Source organism: Cavia porcellus, unplaced genomic scaffold (genome assembly GCF_034190915.1).
Source record: "Cavia porcellus strain 051 isolate PalLab524CR breed Dunkin Hartley unplaced genomic scaffold, mCavPor4.1 scaffold_5, whole genome shotgun sequence".
In the NCBI taxonomy this organism is placed as follows: Eukaryota; Metazoa; Chordata; class Mammalia; order Rodentia; family Caviidae; genus Cavia; species Cavia porcellus.
In genome coordinates, this window is record NW_026947488.1 from 24,939,061 (window position 1) to 24,947,819 (window position 8,759).

Sequence of the window (8,759 nt, forward strand, 5' to 3'; positions counted from 1 at the left end):
TAAATTATGATGATGGGAAGGCAGAGAGTGAAGGATGCTGGGGGAGGAGATAAGCCCTTTAAGGCCACACCCCCAGTGATCTGCCTCTTTGAACCAGACCCCACCTCCAAGTAGCAAGTCAGTTATGTGTCCCTGTAATTCAGTCGCCTTCCAAAAGCCTCACCTATGATTACAAGGCTCTTTGTATAAAAGAGAATCTATATGTAAAAGTAATGTTCTGCGCCTCATTGCCAAAAGATTCAGGTATATCCTTTTATACAGAATGTATTAGTCCATCTCTAATAGTTGCTAGATACCTAACAATTTCAGCATTGCCTTAAAGTCCCAAGTCCAAAGTCTCCTCTGAGATTCATGACATAATCTTAGCTGGGAGCGCTTTTAAATATCAAAAAGAAGTTAAACACAGCAGATATACAATGGAACAGGGTAAATATTACCATTCCAAAAGGAAGAAATAGGGGAATAAAAAAATGACTAACGCAGGATCGCAAACCCAAGAGTACAAATATTAATCCTATCGGTCTATGTCTAGCACCACTAAAATGTGAACTCCCAAGGACTTGGACAGCCCTACTGCTGTGACCTTGCCAGTGGTTATAGCCTCTGTGGCTTCTCTTTTGTACTGGATTTGCTCACTCTTTGTAACTTTGCTCAAATGTTCCATGTTTTGGGCTTCTCCAACTTCCTGAGGTATCCACTGTACATTTTTTTTTTTACCTTTTCAGACAGAGTCTCTCTGTGCAGTTCAGGTTGGCCTTGAGCTCACTTTGTAGCCCAGGCTGGTTTTGAACTTGCAATGATCCTCCTGCCTCAGCCTCCCAAGTGCTGGGATTACAGGCATGTGCCACCATACTTGGCTCCACTGTACTTTTGGCTTCACACACAGCTTCTGCCTCTCGGGCACACTGAATTGCCTTCCAGGCCTTCTAAAATCTGGGTGGAAGCATTCCTGATTTACAGCTCTTGCACTCTCTCTACCTGTAAAATCATCACATGGACGATGCAAAGGTCTGCTGCCAGCTCAGTCAGTAGCTGGGCTTTCTTGAATTATGGATGACTTGAATCTTGGATGACTGAGTGGCAGTGAGTGGGACCCCAGGGAATTGAACAAATTCTCTAGGCAGCCACTGTTAAGGAGGACCATGCCCTGGGGCTCTCTTCGTAAATCAAGTCTTTCTTTTGCAAGTTTGAACCTGTGAAGAAGGGCAGGGCCTTGATGGTTCCTCACATACCCTCAAGGCATCTTTCCTATTGTTATGATCCAAAGTATCTAGCTTCTTTTTAATGCTAATCTTTTCAGCATCCTAGGTCTGCCCTGCTTGTTTGTAGGTGCTTTCCTTCTGGCAAAACTGAAAGCTTCTAAAATGGTCTTTTTCTCCTGATTTTTAGTATAAACCTAGGTAAAAGCCATCCCAGGTCAAGTGTGGTGGCACAAACACCTGTAATTAAAAAAAAAAACAAAAAACCACAACACAGAAAAATACCTGTAATCCCACCACCTGGGAGGCTGAGGCAGGAGGATTACCAGAAATTTGAGGCCAATCTGAGCTACATAATGGTTCAAGACCAGCCTGAACTGCATAGAGAGATCTTGTCTCAGAAAGCCCTCATAGTATTCATGCCATGATCAGAATGTTGGGCTACTGTGAAATATCCTCTGCCAGATTAAACTAATCCACTGCCCTGAATCTCAGTCTCCTGGGAAGTTCTGGGACATGAGCAAAATGTAGATACATTTTCACATGGTTTGGAATCTAGCTATCAGTAGTATCCTTATTTCCATCAGAAACCTCCTATGCCTGGTCTTTACCATCTGCATTTCTATCAGCATTCCGGTCTTCTGAGCTCTGATGACAATTTCCCATCAAGCTTCACTTACAGCATTCTAGGGCTTTTCTAGCCAGCATTTCTGAGTGTTTCCAAACTCCCCTTGCAAGCCCATTCCAAGTTGTGTGTGTGTGTTTTATGGAAAAGAACGGTTTCTATAGTAAGTCTAAACCACATGATTAGTTAGCCGAACAATAGTCCCACTCCTGGTACCAAAATATGTCTTAGTCTTTTTGCTCATCTCTGAAACAATGCCTGATGCTTGCATAGTAAAGGAGGAGAGGTTTATTTTGGCTCGTGTTTGTAGTACACAACCAATTGGCTCCAAAATAGGACAGCATGGCAGAGGGACACAGCAGAGGAGAATCTCTGTTCAGGTGGACTTTGGGGAGCAGGGAGTGAAGGGAGGAGCTGGGGGGAGATAGTGGGCCACGTTCCCAGTGACCTGCTGCTTCAACCAATCACTCTTCAAACAGCAAGTTTGCTGTAAGCTTCTATAATCCAAAAAAGGTGCCCCCGCCATAAGTACATGAGAGCCTCCCAAAAGCCCCGCCTATGAGCACGTAAGGTTCTTCAGGAGCATCTCCTTATAAACCATACCATCAAATGTTTATTAGCTTATGAAGGCTAAATTGTATTGTGTCCATAAATGGGATGCTGCTTAGCAGGAAAAGGGAACTGTATATGCTGAATAGCAGGGGTAAATCTCAGAACTATGCTAGGTGAGAGAAAGTGGCCATAAAATAATTATAGCCATCCGTGTAAAAGTCTAGAGAAAGCAAAGGAATGTAAATATGCAAGAGTTAAGAGGTGGGGAAAAATGCACGAAGGAACATTTACCAAAATTAATTTCATTGGGCATATAAAGTAGGAAAGTGACATTGCTCAGGGAACACACAACTGTGGGACACAGACAAAGCAATCATAGGAGGGAGAAATTCAGTAAAGTTAGGTTGACCAACAGCTCATGTATTCAGACCTCACTAATTTATGAATTTGCTGTCTCATCATTCAAGATGGAGATGTTTTACAGTTGAGCATTTGAATAAACAAAATCCTTTCTTTAAGGTCCAAGTGCCTTGTGTCTAATTTTCCCTTTATCTGAAGTGAATTCTTTGTTTATTTATACTTTTGTGGTGCTGAAAATGAACTCAGGGCTTTACACAGGCTGAGAAAATACTCTCACTAGGCTACACCCCAGCCCGAGTGAATTCCTCTCTCTTTTTTTCTTCCAAATTCATTTTATTTTAAAGAGAAAGAGGAAAAAAACCCAAAAAATTTCAAAAAATGTCCATCAGGGTACATTCATTGCACATTGTCATCCCCAAATCATTCCCCCAGTGCACAACACATCTGCAGTCAATTTTCCAAACAATACCAGCACAAACCTTTCTCTTCAGTGAACTCGAAGAGAAGTCAGTAGTATAACTATCTTAACTAGCCTTTATGCACTGTGACACACACATATACACATGTTGTTTCAGCTTCTCACACTTGAGACAATACGATCGTTACATGTGTCTTTATTTCACTAATGAGTATGGTCTCAAGTTGCATCTGTTTACCTATAAAAGTCTCCAATTTATCCTTTTTCTTTTTTTGTCTTTTTCCTTTTTATCGGTACCAGGGATCGAACTCATGACTGCGTGCTTGCAAGGCAGGCGCTTATGCCGCTGAGCTAAATCCCCAGGCCCTCCAATTTATCCTTTTAAAACATTTTTATTTTATTTTTGTTTGTTTGGTACTGGGGATTGAACTCATGACCTCGCACTTGTCAGGCAGATGCTTGTGCCACTGAGCTAAATCCCTGGCCCAAAGTTTTTTAATTTAAAAAAAAAAAAAAAAAAAAAGATACAGAATTTCAAAAAAAATTAGGAAATTAACACTACTAATATATTGCATATTGTTATCTTAGAAATAGTTGTTCAGGGGGCTGGGGATTTAGCTCAGCGGCATAAGCGCCTGCCTTGCAAGCAGGCAGTCGTGAGTTCGATCCCTGGTACCGATAAAAACGAAAAAGACAAAAAAAAAAAAAAAAAAAAAAAAAAAAGAAATAGTTGTTCAGGTTACAAGATTTAGGCATGAAAAAAATGACCAAACTATCAAAAGCACAAACTGTTCTTTTTGATGAACTAACAGATAAATAGTATAGTTATCTATCCTGTAAAAATGTGGAATGCTTCACGAATTTGTTTATCCTTATGTAGGAGCCAAGCTTATCTTCTCTCCATCATTCCAATTTTAGTATATGTGCTGCCAAAGTAAGAACTAGTTCATCCTCCTTTATGACTGACTAGTACTCCATTGTATAAAAATGCCACATCTTTTTTATCCATCAGTTGATGGGCATTTAAGTTGCTTCCAAGATCTGGCTATTACACATTGTACTGCTATAAACATGGGTGCACATGTATCACCATGGTATGATGTTTTTAATTCTTTTTTTTGTCTTTTTCATTTTTATCGGTGCCGGGGATCGAACTCACGACCGCCTGCGTGCAAGGCAGGTGCTTACGCCGCTGAGCTAAATCCCTAGCCCCGATGTTTTTAATTCTTTTGGGAAGATATCTATGCTGGGTTGAATGGGACCTCTAGTTCTAGTTTTTTGAGTAATCTTCACACTGATTTCCACAGTGGAAATTCCAGTCAACAGTGGAGAAGGGTTCCTTTTTCCCCACAGCCTCTCCAGCATATTGCTTGATTTCTTGATGATAGCCATTCTTTTTGGGGTGAAGTGGAAATCTCAGTGTTTTAATTTGCATCTCTCAAATGACCAGTGGTATTGAACATTTATTTACATATTTCTTTGCTGTTTGTATTTCTTCTTCTGAGAAGTGTGTATTCATCTCCAATGCCCATTTTTTGATTGGATTTTTAAATCTGGAAGGACTAATTTTTTTTTTTTTTTATGTTCTTGTTCTTTGTTCTTGATAGTAGTAATTTGTCTGAGGTATGGCTTGCAAACATTTTCTCACACTTTGTGGGTTGTCTCTTCACTCTGTTGGTGGTTTCTCTTGCTGGGAAAAAGGTTTTTAGTAGGTTGGGATCCCAGTTGTTGATTCTTTGTGAAAGTTCCTGTGCAGTCGGGGTTTTGTTTATCGTCTTTGCCTATACGAGGGTCTTCAAGAATTTAACCTACTCTATCTTCCAGCACATGTAATGTTTCTATTTTAATGCTAAGATCTTTGATCCATTCTGATTTTAGCTTAGTACATGGTGAAAGATATGGGTCCAGTTTTAATGTTCAGCATGTGTAGAGCCAGTTTTTCCAGGACCATTTATTAAAGAGGCTGTCTTTTTTCCACTGAATGTGTTTGGCACCTTTGTTATAGATAAAGTGTGTCTAGAGTTTCTGATCTTCTAATCTGTTCTATTGATCTTTGGGTCTTTTTTTTTTTTTTTTTTTTTTTGCCAGTACTCACACTGTTTCTATCATAGTAGCTTTTTTTTTTTTAATCAGTACCAGGGATCAAACTTACAACTGCCTGCTTGCAAGGCAGGTACTTATGCTGCTGAGCTAAATCCCCAGCCCTGCGCTAAATCCCTAGCCCCATGGTAGCTTTATAGTATATTTTCAAGTCAGAGATTGTGATGCTCCCTGTTCTGTCTTTGTTACCCAGGATTACCTTTGCCTTCTGGTTCTAGATGAATTTTAAGATTGTTTTCTGTAATTCTGTGAGATTTGCTATTGGAATCTCTTTCTTATATTCATTTGTTTTTATTTTTTCCTTTTGTGTACTGAGGACTGCACCCATGGCCTTGACTGAGCTACAGTCCAGTGTACCCCTCACACCGTCCCCCAGGCCAAGAGATTTTTTTTCTTTGAGACAGGGTCTCACTTACAGCAGTCCTCCTGCCTGCCTCACCCTCCCAGGTGCTGGAGTTACAGGCCTGTGCCACCAGACCCAACTCCCACCCCTCCCTTTTTTTTTTAAGACAAAGTTTCTGAGTTGTACAGGCTGACATTAAATTTATGATCCTCTTGCCTCCCAGAGTGTTAGTATTACAGATTCAGGTCAACATTCTCAGTGTGAATTTTATTCTTAAAGGCAGATTTAGGTTTGACTTTGTTTTTCTTTGTCAAAGGAAGAAACACTTATATTCTGTTTCTATAGGACTTTGTCCTTAGAACGGGGGAGGGGGAGCTACTAGAAAGTTTTGGCTAGGGAGTGTTGACGTGGGACACTAGAGCTGCGCTATGGAGGTGGGGGAACTAGGAAAGGCAGGTCAGAGGCCCTTGAAGTTCTTGGAGCTGTGTGCCTAATCTTTTTGTTTAAGACAAGGTCTTGCTGTGTAGATCAGACTGGCCTTGAATTCATGGCACGCCTCCTGTCTCAGCCTCTGGACAGAGTGCTGGAATTACTGGTGAACACTACCATGCCCAGCTATGGATGTGTTTTTTAATGCATAACTTCAGTTTTGAAGAATGGCGATCATACTATGCCACATAATCTCTTAACGTTTAAAGCACTTCTCTGCCATAGTGGGAACCATGGGACAAGTCCGGGTGCTTGGGTAGGATTCTGGCCGTAGATCCAACTGTGTCGATGTTTGGAAAGAGCTGGGGAAAGGCACTGGGGGCAGAGGGATAGGATGGGGAAGTCCAGGCGTGTCTGAAGAGTGAAGGTGAGAATTTCAGGTTGGGGTGCAGGAGCCCTTGCTGAGTGAAGCTCTGGGGTTCAGCTGGGAAGGCAGGCCAAGGAGCAGCTGCTGTCCTCAAGGCTTCTGGCCTAATGGGGGCAGCAGTGCAGGCACAGGGATGAGGCCAGGGAAAGAAGTGGCCCTTCTTCTTTCCCTGGCTGCACACTTTCCTCTCCCAGACCTTTATGCCCCAGTGCTGGGTGCGACCCTCCCAGAGTCTGAACGTAGTTCTGCTGTTCCTGGCAACGTGATCCTGAACAGATTGCTTTACCTGCTTGAGCCTCAGTTTCTGTAAAGCAGGAATAATAGATAAGATCTTCTTTGGTGGCTAAAGTAGGGGTAATAGGTAATATCGTATTTGATGGCACAGGGCTCATTTGCTCTGTTGTCTAAGAAATGGTTTCTGCTATTTCCTTGCTGCTTTATGTCACACCGTGGATGGAAGACTGTGGTACATAGTGTGGCCCCTGGGCATCCTGGCCTGAAAAATCCCTTAATGTGAGCTTTTAAGGGCTGCTTGGGCCGGGGACTGCTGGTGTCTTGGGGTAGTGGACTAGCGTCTTCCACCTAGAGGGACCTTATAGATCCTGAAGGAGCAGCTGTAGTCTGGAATTCCAAGTTCTTGGTTCCCCCACACCTCATTCACTAGGTGACCTTGGGTGACTCCTAGTGGCAAAGTGTAACAACATCCAAGCAAAGATGGGGTTTGCAGTTTGACATTGTACTTTGTACAGGTACTAGGCAGAAACTTGTTCAGCATGTTTTTCATTGTAGTTTGTTCTTTAACTGCTTCTATTTCCTTGGACACAATCTTGACTCTTGGTCCTAATTGTGTATGTTGGAGGCAGCTTAATTTATCAGCGGATGCAGCAGGCTTTGTTCCTTATATGTAATGCTACCATATTCGCTGATGACATCTTTTTTTTGTTGTTGTTGTTGTTACCAAGGATCAAACTCATGACCTCGTGCTTGCTGGGCAGTTGCTTTGCTACTGAGCTACATCCCTGGCCACGGATGTCATCTTTAACTTTGGGAATTTTGTTTTCAGAGCTTGTGATTTACAGTTGGGATTCTCTAAACTGAATTTACATAACCAAAATGTTTTTTTCCTAAAAACCATTTTAGGGTCACATTCTGAGAGTGTGTGTGTGTTTGCTATATCGGGGACTGGATCCAGGAACTTCACACTGAGCTACTTCAATTTCTTAAAGTTTACCAAAGTTGGGATCCTCCTCTCAACCTGCCATAGCGCTGTACTACCCGTGCAGCCATGCCCTGCTTCTCTACGCATGTTCCAAAATCCACTTTGTGTAATAACTACTGAAGTGGTACTTTCTATGTACCAGGAACTGCTATATGTATTGTAGTCATTTAATGCTGATAACAACCCTGTGTGACAACCCTGGATGTCATGTCTCTGCTCCACATGTTTGTGGTGTGTGTGTTTGAGATAGGGTCTCACTATGTAGTCCAGGCTGGCCTTGAACTAGCTCATGTAGCCCAGGCTGACCTCAAACTCACAGCGATCCTCCTGCCCAGACTCTGAGTGCTGGGATTACAAGTGTGCACCTCCATACCTGGATATTCTCCCCATTTTAATAGATGATAATCCGAGTCTCAGATTCAAAGACTTGCTGTTTGGACCGGGGTGTGAGTCTGTAGTAGAGCTCTACCATGTACTTTTGGGTCATATTAAAAGATGTGTTCATTTTGTTTAGAAGGATATAAAAGTGATGTGTGTTGTGGCTGTTAGATGTATTTTATGTTGGATGTGCTTTACTGGTTAGCTGAAATATTTGCATATGACAGATAGCTCTCTGTTACCTACCTGTTTCACCATATCTGTGAAATAAAAGTTGATCTGATTAGAAGTTATCACTGATATGGGATTGAGACTACAGTGGGAAAAATAGTAGCAGAAAATGTAATTATATACATGTTATTTTTCAGTAAGACAGTGATTTAAGAGTAAGGTATCTGGGGGGCTGGGGATTTAGCTCAGTGGCACATGCGCCTGCCTTGCAAGTATGTGGTTGTGAGTTCGATCCCTGGTACCGATAGAAAAAGACAAAAAAGGAAAAAGTAAGGTATCTCAGTCTTGCATGGTGGTGTACAACTCTAATTCTGGATCCTGAGAAAGCTGAGGCAGGAGAATTGTAACTTTAAGGCCAGACTGAGCAGTTTAGTCCCTGTTTCAAAATAAAAAGATGAAAAGGACTGAGGAGATGGAAAATTTTTATCTAAGTTTAATACTCAGTACCAAAAAAAGAAAAAAAAATGAATGAAGCATT

The 8,759-nt window shown here is 41.7% G+C and overlaps 1 non-coding gene across 1 annotated transcript; it reads right to left on the reverse strand.

Annotated features, from left to right (window-relative positions):
* Positions 1-3,992: 3,992 nt before the first annotated feature.
* On the reverse strand, positions 3,993-4,096 carry LOC111756190 (U6 spliceosomal RNA). The gene has a single exon (XR_002790666.1). It is a non-coding gene; the product is annotated as a U6 spliceosomal RNA (small nuclear RNA).
* Between the last annotated feature and the right edge of the window lie 4,663 nt (positions 4,097-8,759).